General features: G+C 37.3%; 1 protein-coding gene across 2 annotated transcripts in view; it reads left to right on the forward strand.

Annotated features, from left to right (window-relative positions):
• Slc44a5 (solute carrier family 44 member 5) overlaps positions 1–23701 on the forward strand; it is a 373608-nt gene that overhangs the window by 64477 nt on the left and 285430 nt on the right. The gene's annotated exons all lie outside the window — the stretch shown is intronic.

Below are 23701 nucleotides of genomic sequence, written 5' to 3' on the forward strand. Positions count from 1 at the left end.
CACAGACTGGGTAATTCATAGTGAACAGAAACTTACTGACTCACAGTACTGGAGACTGAAAAATTCCAGGCAGAGGGACCAAATCTGGTGAGACATTTTTGCAATGTCATAACACGGCAGAAGACATCACATACTTGAGGAGAGAGAGAAGGAGACAGAGAGAGGGACAAAGCTGCAAGATCACCCTATTATAAGGATCACCCTCTCTCAATAGCAGGACTAATCCACTCCTGAGGGCAGAACCTTCATAGTCTAATCACCTCTTGAATATTCTACCTCATGATACTATTAAAATGGCAATTAGACGTCAACAAAAATTTGAGAGGGGATGAATGTTCAAACCATAACATCTTCCAACTGTCCTGTAAGTTTAAAATTAAATTTAATTTAATCATTGAAGGAAAAACTTGAGTGATTATTAATCATCTTCCTGAGGAAAGGTGTTATTGTTGGTCTAATCACTTGTTGAATGGAAAGCATTTGATGGTGCCAAGAGGAAGCCGTGAATCCCATGACACAGACTGGTGGCAGAGTTGAAGACAGATTTGCCATGTTACTTACCAGGATAATTTAGGGAACAAGGCTGACCTTCTTAGAACTCTCCAAGAAGATGATTTTTTAAAATGGGTAGTTCATTTTATAAACATTAATGGTGCTCCTGTTACATACATACTGAGAATTTTGCTAGTACTGGAGGCAGGGTAGCAACTCTTGTTCTCTAGTTCCTGACTCTGGGAAGGGTCCACAGCTGTACAAGACATGCCAGGGAATGCAACATAGAGGAAAAATCGGTGGCAAATACCATCACTGAGACAATATTGGGTGTAGTGAGGAGTGACAAGGAGGCACAGGAGTTTCCCCGCTGGAGAAGGTAGACAGGCAGAGTGAGGGGCAGGGGCAGAAACAGGTGACATTGGATGACATGTGGTGCATGTGGGGACATTTATGCAATTTGGCATTAAGAAATTGAATACAGCTTTTCAATTTGGAGGTTGAAAGAACAGAATGAACTAGTTTTTAGCTTAGTCATAAACATTTCTAAACATTAAACTAGTAGAAAGTGCCAGGGAGAACATAAAAGTAGATGGATCCCTCGATAAACTGTTTAATGTGTATGGAAATGACAGTTTTTTAAGGGAGGACTGGGAATTGAACTCAGTTCCTTGCATTTGCCAGGCGATTTCATGCCACAGAGCCATACCCCTGGCTTTTTAACCATCTCATTATAAGTGGAAATGCCCCCTTTAACCTTTCATATTTATTGTAGTTTTTATTAAATTTTAATAGTATGCAAATTAAGGAAACAAAATCTTGAAAAAAGCCCCCCCCCAAAAAAAAGATAAATCCTTATAATTCCTATATATTCAAATTACTAAGTGGCTAGTGAGTCTCAGTTTGACAAACATAAAATGGAAATCTTATTTTTATGAAACTGTCTTTCAATTACACTACTATAAAATACACATTTACAATGGGAAAAATGGGTTTAGAGATCGGAATGAGAATAAAATAATCTAAAGGCATATATCAAGCAATAAAAACTCATGATCTTTGTGTCAAAAGCTTAATGTAAACCTTTACTTAAATTTGTAAGCGACATATTCAGGCATTAATAAGTACACGGAACAAAATCCTAATTAAATAATTTGTGAAAGATGAAATAAAAATGACCAAAAGCATTCAAAAATTTCACTCTCAGTACTAATTGAAAAAGCAATTTAACTTGGGCAAACATTTCTTGGCTTATAAAATTAGTCAATTTTTAAAAAGTTTTAGTAACTTGTATTGATGGACTCTGTTAATAAAGGAAAAAATTGCAAATAATCTCAACATCTAAGAGTAGGGAAATAGTTAAGTACAACATGAACTGATATTGCATAACGTTGGACATGATGGTTTTTTGAAGACTTTTAAGTAATATTAATGAATATGCTATTATTGGAGACAGCAGTGAACAGACAGTGTGATTTCAACTTTTTCAAAATGTGTGTATACAGAGGATTTAGATAATTACATTAATATGGGAGATGCTAACATGTTAAAGGGAGAAGCAGGCAAAGAGTCTCTGAGCACTTTTATTTTTGCGACTTTTCTGTAAATTTAAAATTATTTCAGAACAGAAAGTTAAAAAACAAACAGGAAAAATACTAAGATAACACATTTGTCATTGATTTCTATGTGGTAAAATGAAGTAGCTCAATTCCATTTAGAAAATGCTTTTTTGGTAGCTTATATTTTTACAGAATAACATGTTATGTGGTCATTAAGAAAGATGCTCCTACTAAAATTAAAAGAAAAAATTGCTAGACCCAAAATAAAAATGTAGTGTACTAGTCAGTGCATTAGTAAGTGGCAGGAAAACACAAGAATGTAAATGTGAGTGCTAAGCAGAGGTAGGGGAGGCGGAGGATAAGGTGGAAATGTCACCTGGCCAGGCGCATTTCACAGGTGCAGTGTGCAGAATGAACAGCTAACGAACAGACTAAGATAGACTCAGTAAATGGTGATCCTAGAATTTTATTTTAGTAATAAAGAAGAGAAAGAGAAACAGCTTCTTGAGAGAGGGTAGATAGCTTCAGAGTTTCTCTGTAGAAGGGATTTAGGTGAATTCTCACAGGTTTAAAGGAGCATAAGTCATAGAAAGTGAAGGTTTTTTTAAAGACCACTTGTTTTTGATAACCATCTTTATGATTTTTTTTTAAATCACAGACTCCTCTTTAAGCAACATAAGTGTGCAGCGATTCAGGCCTTCTTCTGAAGAGACAGCTTATTAATGAGTGGTGAGTGTAATCACCTACTAAAATTAAGTCCTGGATTAGTTTGATCTGGATCTGGACTCTGGATCTGGATTTGGGGCCAAATATTCATCTTGTTTGATATTAACAAGCCCAAACAGAAAAAGGAATGTGGATATACTCAGATATCATTTGGAACTGAAAAACTGTAGCATGTTAGACATTGTGGCTCTCAATATATACATTTTTTTTTTTTTTTTGGTACTAGAGATTGAACCTAAAAAGCAGTGAACTACATTCCCAGTCATTATTATTATTACTATTATTGTTATTTTGAGCGAGGGCCTCATTATTTTGAGATACTCTTGCCTCAGCTGACTGGCTGGGCCATCATCAGTATGGCTCTTAGTTGTTGCCTCTTAAGGTACCTGAGATGCAAATGTCTGCTCTTCCATGACTAGGGCTTCCGATGTCGGTAATCCCTAGAGGTGTGACAGGCAGGGATGTGGTTTATAGAGCACATCATCAGGCAGACCGGGTTGATTCCAAACTGCTCCCTTTCTCTTGCACTACCTCCTCCAACCTGAAAGTTACTGCTAGAATCAGAATCTCCTCATTTGAACATTTTATCTTAGATGATTCTTGTTTTAGCACCTCCCTTGTCCTGGGACATAGCCAGAGTGTGCTCCTTAGAGAGGCCACCTTCTCTCCTAGGTTGTTTCTTGCAAAGCTAGCGTGTGGCTCTGCTTTAGACTTTGCCCCAGATTTAAACTACATATTTGCATCTCAATAATTAGATCTTAAATCCCTTGCAAGCATTGATCATGCCTTCCCTATCTTTTTACCCTCTCCAGACTTAGTCTTTGACTTTTGAAAAGCTAGGTACATAGTACTTACATATGGAAAGTGAATACCATATCCCTTAAGGAAAAATTCTATTTCTTCATGAAGGAAAACTTGTCTCCTTACTATGAAAAATGTGGCTTAACTATAAATTAATGTGAAAAATAGAGAACGTGTAGCTTAAAGCTAAAAGGAGCTCTGATTTTGGGATGGGTGTATTAAAAAGATTAAAAGAGTTATTAAAAATGGGATCTAATAATAATGAAAGGGAAAAAAAGTGCTCAAAAGGACAGAACAACTAGGACAGAGGAAAGGAAAAAAAGGAAGAAAGGAAAACATTTTATGTATGTTGGTAAACATATAAATATACATATGTATTATGTATGTATATATATGCTAGCTAGATAACTATACTACTAATCTCTGTTCATCAAAAGAACAGTTTGTGTTCATTATTTGATTGATCATTTTTCTGCTTAGATTTTATAACCTGAGCAACTACTCCTAAGATAGCAATATGCAATATATTAACCAGTGTTAATTCCCTACTTTGTTTTGAAATTCTGTATCATTTCAATCCTTTTTTTCTGTTTTGCTTTTAAAATAAAATAAAAATAAATAAAAAGGATCTCAAGTACTGGCTGATAAACTCTTAACTGAAGGCCCAGGAATCTGTCTGAATCTTACACAAGCAAATGCATTGTGCTGTTGGGGTGGGCATTGATGGGTGCCTATCTAACCTGTAAATGTGTTTCACGAAGTCTGTGTCCAGAGTCTCTGTCTCCCAGTGTCCCGGGATGGCTGTGTTTCTCAAGTATGCAATCTGTGTAATAACCAATTTAAAGAGTTTTTCTTTTATGTACATGCTAGTTATTTTTCTCTCATGACTGAGCCAAAATACCTGATGTCCAAAATTAAGGAAGGAAAAGTTTATTTAGCTTACAGCTTGTGGAGGCTTCAGTCTATAATCAACTGGCTCCAGAGCAGGGTGGTGTGGCAGAGGGGAACAGTTCATGATAGCAGAAGACAGCAAAAGCAACAAGAGCAAAGGGAAGAAAAGCAAGCCTCTTTTCCTCCCTTACCTCATAAGCAGGTATCAACCCTAGGGTGTGTCCTCTACACCTAAAATGTAGAACTGCTGAGTCACTGAGTTAGGCTTCTAAACTTCTCAAGTTGACACAATGTATCATTACGATGGATAATTGCAGCGTTATTAACATACTCAGGCTTAAGACAGATTGCTTTTGTATTTTAGGATTATTTGCTCATCTGTAAAAGGTACTAACAATAATTATTTATGGGCTGAAGTAAGAATTAAAGTGGCAGAGAACCCCAGTTGTATGTATCTGTTCAATAAGTGGTTGTTTTCATTATGGTTCAGAGAGAAATGCAGAAGTATATTACAAGTGGTTATGTGAATATGAGGTAGACTTGCTGTAGATTTGGTTTATGTGATCTGAGACTGAAGTGTTACTACCATGGCTGACAATACTTTAAGAGCAAAAACTTTCTTGAAGCTGTAGAGCGGGCATGCCCTGGAGTGCTGAACCTTGACACACTCATGTGAAAGCTGCCTAGCACCTTTCCAGGCCACTCTTTGGAAAATTCACTTTTTTTGAATATTAGATAACATAAAGGAGATATCACAACTGTCATTAATGAAAATAAACCATTTCCTTCACAGTGACATCCATTAAAAAAGAAAAACAAAGCAAAACAAGACAGACATCCTCCAGTTACTGCTTCTGTTAGCTTCTATCTAATGTCAAATTGCTTGGAAGCCTTTTGACCTTAATTTAATGAAAAATTTTCTCTTTAGCCTTTATGAGTCAAAATCCCTAGGCCTGACTTATTAGTTCAGTCTGTGAAGACATTTACTTTTGATTTTTAATCTCATTTTTGGGGCAGTTTGTATACATACAACAAATGGAAAACTATGTTGATTGGAAATGTGTAACAAAAACATGGAAAGTAATGCAAATCTTGGTAAAAACAGGTCTGTTCATAGGGCACTATTTGCGTACTTCCTAGAGGAGAGCAGAGCAGCAGGCAGTACTACCTGCCAGGCAGTACATCATCAGTGGAAAACGTTAATTAATAATAAAATTATCTGGAAGCTGGCTAGGTGCTACGATAAGAACTTATCTATAAGAGTGACTAATTATAAAGAATTGAAAACTGGGCAAAATAAAAAGACTAGGCAAATATTTACACCCATGAGTAATGTGATTTTTGTGATATGGTACAAGTGACATTCTGACATGTGAAAAAGATTAGTGTGAGTGAGGTAAAGATTAGAGATAAAGTTTAGGATTCAGCTATCTTTGCAGATTGATGAGTCATGGTAACAGTGTGACTGTGTTCTCCTGTGTTTGCCAGGAAATAGAGCGCTTCGGTGTTGGTGGCTTCCAGGCAGGGCATCAGGACAGGGTGAGAGGAAGAGTGGTGGCTCCTATCCTGGTTCTTCAGGTAGACGCGACTCTGATGAGTCTGGTGGTGGAACTTGGAGCCAGCTACCTCGTGGTACACTTCTGCATGTGTACTGTTCTTGTAATGGAGCTAAGCTTGTGGAAGGGGCAGTACCGGTGTGCATAAAGGTCTGGAGTGCCACATGGGTCAGACAACAAAGAGAAATGTTAAGACAGAGATAACCAAGGCAAGACTTGGCAAAAGTTTTAGCCTTGAGAACTGCCTCAATGAGGAATACTAAATTTCATGTGAAGTTGATGTGAACTTCCAAGGCTGTGTGTTAGCAACAAAGCCAGTAGACATTTAAATAGGATTTTTAAGCTGACAGTGTCCAGATTTTCTATGTTAGCTTCAATGGGAGTGCTTCAGTTCACTCTTTATTTGTTTCTTTGTTTGAAAGAAAGTCTTTGTTGGGGCTGGAGATTTAGCTCAGCGGCATAAGCACCTGCCTTGCAAGCAGGCGGTCGTGAGTTCGATCCCCAGTACCGATAAAAATGAAAAAGACAAAAAAAAAAAAAAAAAAAGAAAGTCTTTGTAGCATGTCTTAAAGCGTGTGGAGGATTTATTTATATCAGTATTTTTAACTTTACTAAATACCAATGTTTTTCTATTAGGATATTTCCTAGAAAGCAAAATGTCATTGTACAGTTTAAGAATTATATCATAAATCATATTTCCAGAAATAAGAAGCTATTGGTAGTCTGTGTTTTTCTGCATAACTGTGTCTATGTGTACAACTACATTTTCTTTGTGACACACAAATGGTCACACTCTCAAACATATACCGGTATTATAGAAAATAGAAATTTACATGTTCAGACATAGTTACAAAGTTGAAAATCATAAAAAAATTAAACGTGTACCTACCGACTACAGTAATGAAGATTAAAGACAATAACATTTTTTCCTCTACTGTCAGACAAACAGCTGCTTAAAATCCATCTTTTCACATCTGCACTTTCTGTTTTGCCTTGGTATTTGATTTTCTGAGCACATATACCAACACTGGAATATTCCAGAGAAGATGACTCACAAATTTGTAAAATTACCATAGTTTTGCATAGTGATTACTACTTTCTTTGGCTTCCCACACTGTATTATATGAGCAGGAATCATTATTAGTACTGTATTATAATTATTTGTTAACTTTTCTGTCCCTCTTGTGAAACAATTCCTAAACAAATAAATTATTGTGTCCACAGAGGCTAACCCAATGCCTCAATTCTAAAAAGCACCCAGAAAACATTACATGAGTAAATAAGCATGCAAAGTTTTATAAACTATGTAAAAAGTAAGCAGAAATTCATGCATGCATCATCCTAACCTAGAAACACACTCTGAAATGGTTAATTATTTTCTTCCCTCGTCATCTTCCTGATGGCAGAAGTTCTATTTTAGTGTGATACCCGCATGGCCACCTCCTGTTGATAAGTAGTGGGCATAACTCGGTTTGATGATAGACAGATGGACAAGCCTGCTGTTGTTCTTGGCTATAAGACAGTCTCTGCCTATCCTTTTAGGTGCATCAAATGTGCTTTCTTTTAAGTCTTCTTTTGTAGGACTACCTAGATTTGCCTTTGACACTATACCTAGTGCTGTAGTTGCAATATTAGAGGCTATAAGCAGGCTCTGGAAGATGAATAAGCAGAAATATTTTGGGAGATGCAAATAAAGTGGACTCTGTGGAGAACAGGCCATAAACCACTGCTGTTATTCAGTTGACGAAAGATAGATCTTCCTTCTTTATATTTTATCATAGTGGGATTGATTAGAAGAGAAATAAAGTTGCAGTGTATTCCTGGAAAAAGAGATCCATCATATGGTATCCACTTCCATTGTTCAACTTGGTGACTTAGTTACAATTCATTCAGATGTCTTATACAATTACATACGTGAAAAGCGTTTACATTAATGCTATAAAATAGTTAAATCAAAAAAGACATTTTTGGGTTATTTAAGATTTTAAACCATGTATTATTATTAACATTATTTTAACGTAAATCTTTTCTTTCCAGTAAAAAGATACTGGGAGATGTAAATTAATATTTGATTTCTACCTTGGGTCAAGTATTTTTATGGGGTACTTTTTCTGTACTCCTCAGAATGCTGTATTACAATTAGTTTCTATTTTACAAAAGAGAAAACTGGGTCACAAATATGAAGTACAGTAATAATACCTTGGTTTGCAAAAGCTCCTGTTCTTGAAATCTGCATGAAATATGAACAGGACTGCGGCCATCTTCCCACATGAAGTTGAAGACGGCCATCTTCCCACATGAAGGTGAAGACGGCCATCTTCCCACATGAAGTGAAGGCGGCCATCTTCCCCAGAATTGTGGAATGAATTAAGTTTGTGAACTAAGGCACTACTGTACTTTGTTTATGGTCACAGAGCTGAAAAGGGAAAAAACCCCATAATTCTAAATCAATTCTTCTCAGTTATTAGACTTATCTCTTTATTGTGTTTTATTAACCAGCACACAATACTTTTTCAATGAAGTTGTTTTACTATAAAAGCAGTTGTGCTTTGTTTTGTGAACAGTATCTGAGATGAACACTAAAACATTTTCTGTGTACTGAAGTTTTGCCTCTTCTCCACACAAATAAGTGTGTTGACCAAAGAAATACTTCAGTATGTGAAATAGTGGAAGAGATTTCTGCATTTTTGGAACAACTAGGCCAGAAAGCAGACTACTCCAGTGTTTCACAAACCATTCTTCAAGAAATACTGGTCAGATTTTATTTTTTTTTTTTATTTTTTTATTTTTTATTTAAGAGGAAAAAGAGAAAAACACAAAACAAACCAAAGCGGCGTAAGGGTACACGCAATACAGAACCACAAAACAAAACAAAACAAAACAAAACAAAACAAAAAACCATAACAGTAAGAAATTACCTGCCAGTAGACCACACACTATTTTCTTGAAAATAGTTCCTCAAATCACAGTATCAAAGAACACAAGGTGGACATTCAAACAGGGAGACTGCAAACAGCTGTGTTCAATGTTCCAAAAACATTGATAAAGTCAGCTATTTAACACCCCCAAACACACTTGCTGTTATATCCGTTAGAGCTCCTTTTCTTTTTTTTTTTTTTCCCTCTCTTTTTTACAACAAAATTTACACATCTTGGATTTTATTACTCCTTAGTGCTTATTACTTTCTTGGGGGGGGGAAGAATACAGTCAAATATGGCAAAACAAAGCTGTCAGTCAATACCAAGGATAGACGTAGCACATGGTGTAGAACAGAGTACAAGTTTATCAACAATGGTTATCAACGTTGTCCCTTGTTTCCTTAAAAAGAATTGTCTATCTTATTAGATATTATAAAGTTGGACAAAACAGTAGAGAACAAGACCAATAAAACTTAGGCGTTGTAAACATTACAGGACTTCCAAAGAAGACAATAGTCAAACCAGAATGGGTATCTTAGTGAATCTTATTGTCTTCAAAGTAGTTGCCTATGTCTTCAAACTTGATACTATCATATAGAATGGAACAGAGTCTAATCAGTCAAAACAAGATCGTGGGAGTACTACAGGACTTCAAAACAAGTTAATAGGAAATCGAAAAGAGTTACTATTTATATATCCTAATTTTTTTGAATTTTTTCTTTAATTAAGACAAACATAAGAAATGACTAAATAATTTTTTTTTGAAACAATAAGGGGGAGATTGAGATAAAACAGGACATAACAATATAACAATAGAGGTCACAGCATGACTGTTTCAATAACCTAGTACTTCACCACCTTATAACCTGACTTAATAGTAGTTACCATAGTGTCTTTTTCCTTGAAATATTTGGGTAAAACTTCATATACTCTAGCTTCAAATATTTTCATATCAAGAAGCCCAGAATAAAGCCTTTCTAATTAATGAGTGAAAACTTTATAAGGCTTCAAGGCCACCTAATGGGGAATCATGATTACCACATATTTTTATATATTTGAATCATTACTTACATTAGGGAAACTATTCGGTATTCACACATGCGAGATTGATTTATTTCACTTATGAGTATGGTCTCAAGCTGTGCCCATTTATTGATAAATATCTCAATGTGATCCTTCTTTATAGCTGAATAATACTCCATTGTATAGAAATACCACAACTTTTTTATCCATTCCTCAGTTGATGGGCACTTGGGTTGTTTCCAAGATCTGGCGATTACAAATTGTGCTGCTATAAACATAGGTGCACATATATCACTGTGGTATGATGCTTTCAGTTCTTCTGGGAATATGCCTAGAAGTGGAATAGCTGGAATAAATGGGATTTCCAGTCCCAACTTTTTGAGAAATCTCCAGACAGATCTCCACAAAGGCTGTACCAGTCTACACTCCCACCAGCAGTGCAGGAGAGTTCCCTTTTCCCCACAGCCTCTCCAGCATTTGTTGTCGGTTTTCTTGATCCTGGCCATTCTTTCAGGAGTGAGATGGTATCTCAGTGTGGTTTTAATTTGCATTTCTCTAATGACCAATGATGATGAGCATTTTTTCATGTATTTATTTGCCATTTGCATTTCTTCATCTGAGAATTGCATATTCATCTCAGATGCCCATTTTTGGATTGGATCTTTGAATTTCGGAGGTCTGAGTTTCTTTAATTCTTTATATGTTTTAGACAAGAGGCCCTTGTCTGAGAGAGAGTTCACTAAAATCTTTTCCCAGTTTGTGGGTTTTCTTTTCACTATGCTGGAGATTTCTTTTGACATGCAGAAACTTTTTAATAAGAAGTGGTCCCAGTTATTGATTCTGGGAAGTATTTCCCGTGCGGTTTGAGTCCTGTTCATGAATTCTTTACCTACTCCTATGTCTCCAAGGTTTCTACCTATTTTGTCTTCCAATAGATTTAGTGTTTCTGTTTTAATATTCAGATCTTTGACCCATTTACATTTTAATTTAGTACATGGTGATAGACATGGGTCTAGCTTTAGTTTTCGGCAAATGGAGAGCCAGTTTTTCCAGCACCATTTATTAAAGAGACTGTCGTTCTTCCAGTGAACCTGCTTGGCTCCTTTATCAAAAATAAGGTGGTTGAGTGTGTTCGTAGTTGTGGCCGTATCTTCTAATCTATTCCACTGATCTTCAGCTCTGTTCTGATTCCAATACCATGTTGATTTTACTACTGTTGCTTTGTAGTATAACTTCAAGTCAGGGATTGTGATGCCTCCTGCTTTGTCTTTGCTGCTTAGAATTGCCTTTGCGATTCTAGGTCTCTTCTGGTTCCAGATGAAATTTAGGAGTGATTTCTCTAGATCTATAAGGTATGTTGATGGTATTTCTATTGGGATTGCATTGAATCTGTATAACAGTTTTGGGAGAATGGCCATTTTCACAATGTTTGTTCTTCCTATCCATGAGCAAGGGATGTCTTTCCATTTTCTGAGATCATCTTCAATTTCCTTTTTCAGTGTATTATAATTTTCACTGTATAAGTCTTTCACTTCTTTCGTAAGAGTAATTCCTAAATATTTCATTTTTTTGCTTGCTAATGTGAAGAGTGCAGTTTCTCTTATTTCCCTCTCTGTAATTTTGTTGTTCGTGTATAGGAATGCTATTGATTTCTGAGTATTGATTTTGTATCCAGCCACATTACTGAATTTATTTATTGTATCTAAGAGTATTTCAATGGAGTTTAGGGGGTCTTCTATGTAGAGTATCATGTCATCTGCAAACAATGATAATTTAACTTCTTCTTTTCCTATCTTTACCCCTTTTATTTCTCTTTCTTGCCTAATTGCTCTGGCTAGTACTTCCAGTACTATATTAAATAGGAGTGGTGATAAAGGACATCCTTGTCTTGTACCCGATTTTAAAGTAAAGGCTTTCAATTTTTGGCCATTTAGTATGATGCTGGCTGTTGGTTTGTCATAAATGGCCTTTATTATATTGAGGTAAAGACCATTTATTCCAATTTTCTGTAAAGTTCTTATCATGAATAAGTGTTGGAACTTATCGAAGGCTTTTTCTGCATCTATAGAGATGATCATGTGATTCTTATTTTTGGCTTTATGGATATGGTGGATTACATTTATTGATTTGCGTATGTTGAACCATCCTTGCATTCCTGGGATGAATCCCACCTGGTCATGGTGTATAATCTTCTTGATGATTTGCTGGATCCTATTTGCCAATATTTTATTGAGGATTTTTGCATCTGTGTTCATCAGGGAGATCGGTCTATAGTTCTCTTTTATAGTTGGGTCTTTCTCAGGTTTTGGTACTAGAGTAATATTTGCTTCCAGGAATGACTTAGGAAGGATTGCTTCCCTTTCAATTTCATTGAATAGTTTGAGGAGTGTCGGCATTAGGTCTTCTTTATATTTCTTGTAGAATTCTGCAGTGAATCCATCTGGGCCTGGGCTCTTCTTGGTGGGCAAGGACCCAATTACATTCTCAATTTCATTAGCAGAGATTGGGTTATTCAACAGTTTTATATCCTCTTGATCTAGCTTTGGTACTTCATATGCTTCTAAGAATCTGTCTATTTCTTCTGTGTTATCAAACTTTTGAGAGTAGAGGTTTTCGAAATAGGTGTTGATGATCCTCTGTATTTCTATTGGGTCTGTAGTGATTTCTCCTTTTTCATTTCTTATTGCATGAATTTGAGCTTTTTCTTTCCTTTTTTTAATAAGGTTGGCTAGGGGCTTATCGATTTTATTTATTCTTTCAAAGAACCAACTCTTTGATTCGTTGATTCTTTGGATTGTTTTCTTAGTCTCTATTGCATTGATTTCTGCTCTGATTCTTATAATTTCCTCTCTTCCTTTGGCTTTGGGCTTGACTTGCTCTTCTTTTTCTAGCTGTTTGAGGTGTAGCATCAAGTTATTTACTTGTATTCGTTCTGTTTTCCTGATGTGGGAACTCAGTGCAATAAATTTTCCTCTCAGAACGGCTTTCATTGCATCCCACAGATTCCGGTAAGTTGTATCTGCATTTTCATTTTCTTTTAGGTATTGTTTAATTTCTTCTTTAATTTCTTCTGTGACCCACTGATTACTCAAGAGTGTGTTATTTAGTTTCCATGTGTTTGCGGAATTTTTGCAGTATCCTTTGTCATTAATTTCTAATTTCAGAGCGCTATGATCCGATAATATGCAAGGGATGATTTCAACTCTTTTGCATTTGCTTAAATATGTTCTGTGAGCTAATATATGGTCTATTTTAGAAAATGATCCATGTACTGCTGAGAAGAATGTGTATTCTGATGTTGTTGGGTGGAACATTCTGTATATGTCTATCAAACCCATTTGTTCACAGGTGTGATTCAGTTCTGTTATTTCTTTGCTCATTTTCTGTCTGGTTGATGTGTCCCTTGGTGTCAGTGGTGTATTAAGGTCTCCTGTTACAATTGTGTTACTGATAATTTGAGTTTTCATTTCTGTTAATAATTGTTTTATATAACTGGGTGCTCTGGAGTTTGGTGCGTATATATTTAAGATAGTTATCTCTTCCTCTTGGAGTTTTCCCCTTACGAGTATGTAGTGACCTTCTTTGTCCTTTATGGTCATTGTTGGTTTAAAGTTCACGTTGTCTGCAAACAGAATGGCTACTCCTGCCTTTTTTTGGATTCCTGCTGCATGAAGAATTGTTTTCCATCCTTTGACTTTCAGTCTGTGAGTATCTTTCTGGGTTAGATGGGTTTCCTGTAAACAGCATATGGTTGGATTTTGTTTCTTGATCCATTCTGCTAGTCTGTTTCTTTTGATTGGTGCATTGAGACCATTTACATTAATGGTTATTACTGTTAAATGCTGGTTAATTGTAGGAATGTTATCTCTCTGCTGTTGCATCTTTATCTTTCGGTTCTGTTTAATTCTTTGCTTTGCTTAGTGGTTTTTTCCTTTGTGTATCTAAACTGTCTTTCAATATTTTTTGCAGGGTTGGTTTGGTGTTCATGAAGTTCTTCAGCTGTTCTTTGTCATGGAAGTATCGTATTGCACCATCTATTTTGAATGATAGTTTTGCAGGATATATCAATCTTGGTTGGAAATCATTTTGCTTTAGGATCTGGAATACTTCACTCCATGCTCTTCTTGACTTTATCGTTTGTGCTGAGAAGTCTGCTGTGATTCTGATAGGTTTTCCTTCATAAGTGATTTGTCTTTTCTCTCTGACAGCTTTTAATAATCTATTCTTGTGTTGGATTTCTGGGATGGTGACTATTATATGTCTGGGTGTAGTTTTATTTTGGTTATGACTGTTTGGAGTTCTATATGCTTCACTGATCCTGATGTCAGTTTCTGATCTCATGCTTGGGAAATTTTCAGCTATTACTTCTCTAAATATCCTCCTGACATCCTTCATGTTGTCTCCCTCTCTTTCATTAATCCCTATCATTCTTATGTTATTCTTCTTTGCATCGTCTTGCAGTTGTTGAATTGTTGTTTCCTGGTTCCTTGTTATTTTCAAAAGATCTTTCCTTTCCTGTTCACTAGCTGCAATCCTGTCTTCAAGGTCTGAAATTCTATCTTCACTTTCATTAAGGCGGTTTTTACAACTTTCAGTGGAGTTTTTTATTTCCTGTATATCTCTGTGCATCTGCATTATGTATTCTGTTTGTTTCTTATATTGCTCGTCTAGGGATTCTATCTTTTTGTTTAGTTCCTCCAATTTTTTATCTGTGTTTTCTTTAGATATATTTAGAATCTCCTTCATTTCTTTTATCATTTCTTCCTTTATCTGGGAGATTATTTCGAGTTTGAATTTCTTTAAAGCTTCCTGGAGTTGCTTGTCAATTTCAGTGGCTATTGTGTCTGATATATGAGGTGGATGGGATATATTTTCTTCTATATACATCGCTCCTAGGGTTTCTTGAGATGGGCTGGAGGTTTGAGGTTGTAATTTGGTCTTTCGTTTTGTCATTTTCCTATATTTCTGTGTTTCAAGTGTTACTTGAAAGCTTCCTCAGGATCTGTTGAAAATCCCCTTCTATGTTTGGAGCTACTGGGACTCTGGCGCCGCGCTACTCCAAGCCATTAGGCCTACAGAACCAGTGGCCCTCCTCTGCCTGCTCAGAACTCCGCAGTTCCAGACAAGCTGGGCCTCAGGGACACTGTGCGCCCACCTGCCCCTTGGAAGCTCCACAGTTCTTCAATCGCAGCCGGGTTAGGGTACTCACCACAGGCCACAGTGCTTCAGGAACCTGTGGACCCTCCCTGGTTGCAGAGATATCCACAGTCCTCCAGACACGCAGAGAGGCCAGTGAGGGCACCCCAGATCTGCCCAGCTCCTCCTCTGCAGACCTGTGGCCAGGCGCGGCAGCTAAACAGGCTGGGCTAGGCTGGTAGTGTGGGCCAGCCCACCTATTGGGAGCTCAGCAGGTCTCCAAATGAAGCCGGGAATGGGGAGGCTGATGTGGAAGCCTTAAACCCACCTCTCTCCTTCACTGCACCTGGAAGCCTGAGGGAACTCTAGCAGTCTGGGCGCAGAAATCCAGAGTCCTCCAGACACGCAGAGAGGCCAGTGAGGGCACCCCAGATCTGCCCAGCTCCTCCTCTGCAGACCTGTGGCCAGGCGCGGCAGCTAAACAGGCTGGGCTAGGCTGGTAGTGTGGGCCAGCCCACCTATCGGGAGCTCAGCAGGTCTCCAAATGAAGCCGGGAATGGGGAGGCTGATGTGGAAGCCTTAAACCCACCTCTCTCCTTCACTGCACCTGGAAGCCTGAGGGAACTCCAGCAGTCTGGGCGCAGAAATCCAGAGTCCTCCAGACATGCAGAGAGGCCAGTGAGGGCACCCCAGATCTGCCCAGCTCCTCCTCTCTGGTCAGATTTTAGAAGTCACAAGTACCCTGTTTGTCAAAAGGGTTCATGTCCAGGTTAGAACTGACTAGAGCTCTGGTTTCATTTTTCTTTTCAATTCAGTTCAGTTAATGCCCCAGTGACCTCTGGTCTGACTAAGCAGGGTGGTGGTGGCCAACTGAGACTTTTCAGCTGTTGGGGGCTCTCTTAGCAAGCATGACTTTGTGGCTAGATTTTCCTGAGGTCTACTGGGATCGTTGCTGTGTACATCTAGGTGACAAAACCTTTCTTGTGTATCAGGGGCAGTGCAGGTCCTGTCTCAGCATCTTCCCTGGGGTTGGTGGTGGGTGTCTGCTAGAAGGTGTGCTTCTGTGTCCTCGCTGTCTTCTTCCTCCTTCCCTTGGGTTCCGCTCAGCTTCACCTTCTCAAGGTGAAAGTTCTGACTTGACAGACCCACTGCTGGTACTGTGTAGCTAGCTAAGTAACATAGTTGCTAACCTGAGCTAACTCTAGAAAGTAAAGGACTCTCAGTTATCATCCAGGTTGCCGTGGTTAATGCAGACAGTGCCAGAGGCAATTTCTAACTGTATTAGACAATGGCTTATCTCAAAAAAGCAGCTTCAATTATAGCATGCCTAAAACACGAGAGCAATCAAGATAGAATTACCAGTCGGTGAGGTGAAATTTGACAAGTCAGTTTCTTTCGAACTGCAGTGAGGAAGTGCTTGTAGCATTTAGAAACTATGATTTGGAGGAGGCTCTTTGAAAAATTATAATTCTAAAATGCTGGCATAGTTTTCATGGTAAGGAAATAATCATTATTTATAGAAAGCTAGATGTTTGTCTCCCTCAGTTCTTCTTCATATGCTTTCAAATCTGTATGTTTTCCATAAATTTAAATTATGGCGAGGTTCTGTTTAAAATAATGTTTTGCAGTTATTGAGGGAAAAATCACCTTTACAGACTTGACTCAGTAGTATGTTATTTCAGGATTGGATTTAAGCCCAGTTTCTATTAATGAAGACTATTTTCCTTTTCTTTTTCTAGGACAGCAGAATTAAAATGATCTGTTTTGTCTATTTACAGTCATGGCACACTCTCAGTATAGATAAATAAATAGAACCAAAAATAACAGGTTAACCAACCCTGTCTATCACTTGACTTATAGCCGCCATTTTTTTGTTTCAGTGTTACATTCATGAGAATCAATATAAAAACTCTGTCAGAGGCTTGCTTGTCATGTTTTGATGGCTTTAAAATGGAATTTAAATACTGAATTTCAGAAATGAATTAAGAGGGATAACAAGTCCTGAACACAAGGTTTAAAGGCTGATTTCTAGCTTTGGTTTTGGCACCATGTACGAGTCTTGACCAGTCATTTAAAATTTCCTAGCATGTTTTCTGTGTTTTCAGAAGACAGATGGTTAGAGTAGGTCAGCATGGCATGTAGGTCTGTCCTGCTCTACCAGCTCTGATAAACTGACGGTGTTTGCCTGGACTCCTGCATAGGAAGGGTAGGAAGTCTTGCAGACCCATTTGGACAGAGGACAAAGGACAAAAGAGCCAATTTTGTTCCATCTGTGACCTACTAACTTCTTTGGTGATTTTCTGCTTCTATTGTGTGTTTTATAATTTATTCTTGTTTCCCTCCCTGAGGGAATGTGCTCTTCATCGTTTACTTAAACATTTCTTAGAAAATTAGGAGAAAGGAAATATAGTCTTTGAGATTACTTGGTGAAAACTAGGAAGATGAATATAAAAGTACTTTGTAAAATGCAAAGTGCAATGTTTATCATTTGAAAACAACATGAGTAATTACGGTAAGATTTCCTATTGTTTCTTATAGGGCTTTTTTCTCATGGAATTCTTATTGCATCATTGATGTCACCTCTTTCAGTAAATTACTTAGAAGTAACTCATTTCACTGACACTAAATCAAGATAATTAGGTGTTAAATTGTGTGTTACAGATAGTAAACAGTATGCTTATTCAGGGAACTATAATCATCAAAGAGTAAACAGGGAATATTAAAGAGTTAGAATGGAAATGGAAATTAACTGGGCTGACTGCAGACAGGAGAACATTTTAGGTATGAAATAATTTGAATGAAGCAAAATAAGACATCAGTGCAATTTGAGACAGCAAGTGTTAAAACAAGCAACATTGAGATTAGTGTACATTTCTAATAATAATGTTAATCGTCAACATTTGCTGACTTGTTCACCCTATCAGTATTTTTTTGAGTTTATATAATGTTTCAAACCTTGTACTGGACACTGGGGATACAGCTTTTAGCACAGTGGATGATAATCTTGGCCTTTAGAGGACTCTATCTTTGTGGAGAGAGACAGTAAATGAAGCAAGGAGTAAAATATGTCGTACGTTGGTAAATAATAATTGCAAAGGAGAAAAATAAAGCAGGAGAGGGGACCGGGAATGGTTGGAATTTTGGATAGGGTGGCCAAGGAAGACCTCAGTAAGAGGGGAATGATTTAGTGGTGACCTGAAAAGCCACTTATCAGGCACATCGCCTAATTTCCATAACAATTTTATGAAAGTAGCTATGATTATCTGCTTCATTATAAAAATGAGAACTCGGAGCACAAACAATAGAAGTAATTTGTCGAGAGTGCACAGCAATTAAGTGTAAAAGCTTCATTTTGAACCTGGGTGGTCTGATTCCAGAATTTATATTTCTAATCTATAAAAATAGTCTAGATCTCCAAAATCCTTGCAAAGGCTCTGAGAGGCCAAAACTGATAGCATTTTAGAGTTGAAGGGAAATTTGTACTGATTGTTTAATGCAGTGTCTATTAAAATTACCTGAAAAGTTTTTAAAACCCAAATTTCAGGACCCATTTCTGAAGTTTTTGATTAAACAAATTGGGTGATCCCGAGAGTTTGCAGTTTAAGAAGTTTAATATGGGATTAACAGAAGGTTTGGACAGCATTCCTGAGTTCATTGATCTAGTCCAGCAGACCGTGAGAATCACCTGAGAAGCTACCTTCCTGTGAGAGATACTGAGAGACTGCAGATAGTTGCTTTTGGCCCACTGTATCAGTGACTATGATACTTGGGGTGGATTGATTACACTGCTGCTCTTCGTCAACCCTTATTTTAGAAGGAAGGAAACCAAAGTCTCAGGAAATTATCTGTTTACTTCTTATTTTGGCTGCTATTATTCTGCACCTTGTTTCTTACTTAATCACTGTATCCTTAGCTATTTACAACCATTGGACATACTTATAAAGGTTCGAAAAATGCCAATTGTTGAATTATTAATGTTGCAAGAAAGAGGAAACTGCTGAGTTTTTCGCCAGTTACATGACATAGTGAAATTAGCATTTTAGGAAGATTCGTAATTAAGGGTAGGATAAGACATGGAAGACATGAAAAACTTTCTACTGAAATATTTCTGTAGAGGTTTGCTTCTCAAAGTGTCACAGTGGTATTGATAACATCTGGAGGCTTGATAGAAATGCACATTCCATGGCCATACTGCAAATCACTGACTCAAAAGCTGCATCTTGCAAGATTCCCAAGCGATTCATAGGCATATAGAAGTTTAAGAACCACTATTGTAGGATATTATATAACCAATGCTTGGGCTTGCGCAGTAGCCTAGGAAATCCAGAAGCAAATCTAGAATCACTGAGTGGGTTAGCTTTCTTCAAGCATTTTCCTGAGAATGGTTGTGGTTCACTTTGAGGGAGCTCTGGTCTCTGAGACCTTAACAGTTATCAAATGGTTCAAAAGGTTTAACAACAGAGCGTTGTATACAGTTAGTGTGTATAATTTTTGTCAGTTGAAAAACTCAATTAAAAATTTAAAAATATTTGGCAAATATCATGTTAAATATCAAACTAAACAAAGATAAGCAGATCAATTTATTGCCAGGTGTAGTAGATTGGTAACTGGTGGTCACCTTAAATACCAACTTAACTGAATCAGCATGGTACTGAAAGTGGATGGCCAACCTGAGGCTGTTGCTAGTGTAAAAAGGAGAACTGGAGAGGAAGAGTAGTGTTGTGAGTTCTCGTAAGTGTTGTTGTTTGAATTTGTTAGTTTTCCTGGAGGAGCTTTTCATGCTGGCTCCTCTGATATGAATTGGGCTGTTATTGGAGGAGCTTGGGACTTTATTACTGAGAATAGCTGTGGTTCACTTTGAGGGATGCTGGTCCTTACTTTGAGCATCATTTCCTACTCTGGAGGGGAAAGATGTGTGCTTAATTTCCAGGAGAAGCTTGTCATGATGGCTTCCTAATGTGTACTTGATTGTCTTATCAAAGGAGCTTAAAACCTCATTGTTGCTGAGGATGGCTGTGGTACTTTTCAGGGGATCCCTGGTCCTTATTTTGAGGATTGCTTCTTGGCTCCAGTACAGAATGCTCAGCCTGCTGGCACAGATCCTTCACCTGCTGATGTAAACTTTCTAGATTCCACCGTTGACTTCTACCTTTCCAGGGCAGATCTGTAAAATAGATTTGCATGGGTCCTTGTTGTGGGCTCTAGGATTTCAGCTGAACTCACACAGGTTATTGTTATGCGATCCGGTCCCCTGGCTGGATTTTCTAGGTCTTTGGTGTTGTGGACAGATTTCCTGCACTTTGTGTTTGACTCCTTGGGTGACCATATAAATAATACTATAAATTACGTGTCCTATATGATATTGTTCTTGAAACCCCTGACTATAACACCAGGCTTGTTTTAACTTTTAATATACTAGTGTAACTTTTGAATCTCCAAAAGCAAAATCTTGTAGCTACTTTTACATTTATTGGTTATGCAATCCGATCTGAGACGAATAATTTTCCATGTTACCATTCTGCAGAGCACATCATGGTAGAACTGAGAAGCAAGTCACCCTAACACTTCCAAATTTTAATATGCATGTTTTGGTCAGATTTCCTGTTGTTGGAAAAAAAATACCTGACACCTGCTACTTAAAAGAAGAGAGGTTTACTTTGGCTCATGGTTTCAGAGGTTTTGGTTCATGGTTAGGGACTTCAAGGCAGACACATTAAAGTAGAAAGGCATGGCTAGCCTCATGGCTGCCAGGAAGGAGAGTAGGGTGGAATGAGCCAGAAAGGAAGGGTCTGTGGACTAGACATAGTCCCAGAGATTATGCCCTCCTTACCCACTTCCTCCAACTGGTCCCCACCTTTGGAAATAGCCCATTTGGCTATGAACTCAGTAGTGGTTTAAATCATTGATGAGTTCAGCACCATCATAATCTAATCACTTCTCCAGGAGTTGCTTAGTTCATTTAAGTTGATAATCAGGATTAACTGGCACAATGCATTACATCTTCGTTCAAGTGCCCACTCTATCCACTAATGGTCCAGAAGTATGACTTCATTTCTGACTCACTTTCATAACTGAGATGTATTTGGGCAAAGGAGAAACACCACAGTCAGACTGACATCTATTACACACAATATTTAGCAGCAAATTCATATCAAAAAATTCAAAAAGAAGCAAATGAACAGACATATTTGGGAATTAGGACAGTTAGAATTAGGACAATCCAATTTTTTAAATAGTTCATTTCTATTGATATTCTTTTTCAAAGTTCATGGCCCATCTTATCCCTCAGTGGTTGATGATAGGACTTAATAGTCCCTAATAAATTTATAGTATTTTAGATAGCATTTTGTTTTACCTTTGTTCTCCTCAGTCTGAAATTTCACTTTTTTGGTAACCAAATAAACTCTTAAAAATATGAAAATACTTCTCAGTGACACCTTTACTTTGGGAAGTAAGCCACATCATTTTCAGTTTTTTCCTTTCCTGTAAAAATATTTTTGATTTGAATTCATACTTTGAAATGCTCAAAGGCTTTTCTAAATTTCTTATTACCTTTTCCTGACATTTGAAAATGTCATTTTTTGCAAAATCAAGGTAGTACTGTTATTTGTACTTATAACATCTACATAATTTTCCTTAGGAAATTTTCTCTTGAGTAACCAACTTGATATTACTTTAAAGGGTAAACTTGAATATATAAACATTTCAAATCTGACTCCATGTAATTTCTTTTCACTGTACCTTAATTGATTGAATTTCTTTCCTTTATACAAAGGGAATTTGAAGAGAACAGAATAAAATCTAAAAAATAAAGCAGAATGCATTGAATTAGTCATTGATTTCAGAAACTTCTAGATGGAGTTGGTAGTTTCTACTCACTCTTTTCCATCTCTAAAGTACAGTTCCTAGAAATACGGTCCCAGCATGATGACTCTGAGATCCTAGAACGTGTTTAGTTGTCCCAGTTTTTTTCTTTTTATACTAGATTTACTAGGATGGAAAAACAGATTCAGTATAGAATGGATAGAGGTCAGAGGCCTTTGTGAATGATTTTTTTTTCTGAGATGCTAGATCTGTCATGTTGTGAGGCTGACAGAGTTGGGAGATGCCATTTATTGTGTAATCTTGACTCTTCAGTAGAGAGGGATATAGGAGATTGTGATAACTGACCAGGTGAAAAGACCCAGATAAGCTTTAAAAGTACATGAGTTGCTAAACTTTGGATAACATGGGCGTTTTGGTACACAAATCCCTGTGGCCTGTAGAGAGGAAATAGTAGGGAGATCAACTGTTCCATGTTCTGAAGGTAACTTACAAATACACATCCCAGGAATTGCCAGTATTTATCCTACAAGTTTTAAAAAGACTTGGAACTAGAAGCTCAAATCAAGCTCTGGATTGAATATATTGGGTTACTAGAGGGCCCTACTATCTAATTATTTGTATAATAGCTACCCAAGACAATATATATTAATTTTCATCAGGTACCATATTTGTTGTTAGGTGCTGGAATATCAGGGTAAAAGTGATAAACTTACTGCTTTTAAGCTATAGCGAGATACAGACAAGTAACCAAGATAATACAACAGTGAGCTATATGCTTTGATGGGAGAAATGCAATGAACCATGGTGTTTTGTTTTTGTTTTTGTTTTATTTTGAAAGTATACAACAGAACAAGTCAGAATAAACCCAACTAAGATTGTACAGTGAAATTGGTACAGAACTTCACAGCAGGTTACCGGGATAACAGTACTAGGTATCATAGTATATTTTGCTATCTTTAAAATAGTTGTTCTTTCAATCACATATATCAAAATGAGATGAAATATAGAACACTATAGAACTTATCAAAAAAGAATATTGAATAGAACAGTACCATTAATCAGAAAAAAGCAAAACAGTAATAAAAATATTTGCTTTCAAAGAAATGGTAAAAGGAAGTCTCCCTTATTTGCTATGGTCAACCTCCCAGGAGATGCTCAGATTATTTCTGGTTTCCATTTGCTAATGGGCAGGGGGTGGGGGAGGAGAAGGAGGATGGGGAAGTGGGATATTTGACTCTAGGCCATGTAGCAGTAGGTTCACTACTGCTAAGCAGGGAGGCAGGATGGTCATTTGCTTTCACAGCATCCTCAGTTCCAACATGGTGTGGATCTCAGGAGACACTGCTGGTTCTCCCCCTGAAGGACTGCAGTCTGCCACCCTGCCTCTGCTTACCAGGGAGGGGAGGTGCTTGCTTGGCTTCCCAGAGTCCTAAGTTCCAACATGGCGTGGATCTCAGGAGACACTGCTGGTTCTCCCCCTGGAAGGGCTACAGTGAACCATGGTGGTTTGCAGAAGGGGGTATTTAATTTTATTTAAGGAATCAAGTAAGAAGAGACATCTATGAGACAGTTAAATAGAATAGAGCAAGAACAGTCAGGGCAGGAAAGAGCATTCTTGAAACATGTAAGATCAGAGGAACTTCATAAATATTTTGTTTAAGCTTTTGTTCTTCTGTCCCCATTGGTTTTATCGTGTTGTGCCTTATTGGATTTTATTATATGTGATAGTATAAACAAAAGGAGATAATATAGTAACCATTGTTCATTTTCTGTT

Source organism: Cavia porcellus, unplaced genomic scaffold, assembly GCF_034190915.1.
Source record: "Cavia porcellus strain 051 isolate PalLab524CR breed Dunkin Hartley unplaced genomic scaffold, mCavPor4.1 scaffold_1, whole genome shotgun sequence".
NCBI lineage: Eukaryota > Metazoa > Chordata > Mammalia > Rodentia > Caviidae > Cavia > Cavia porcellus.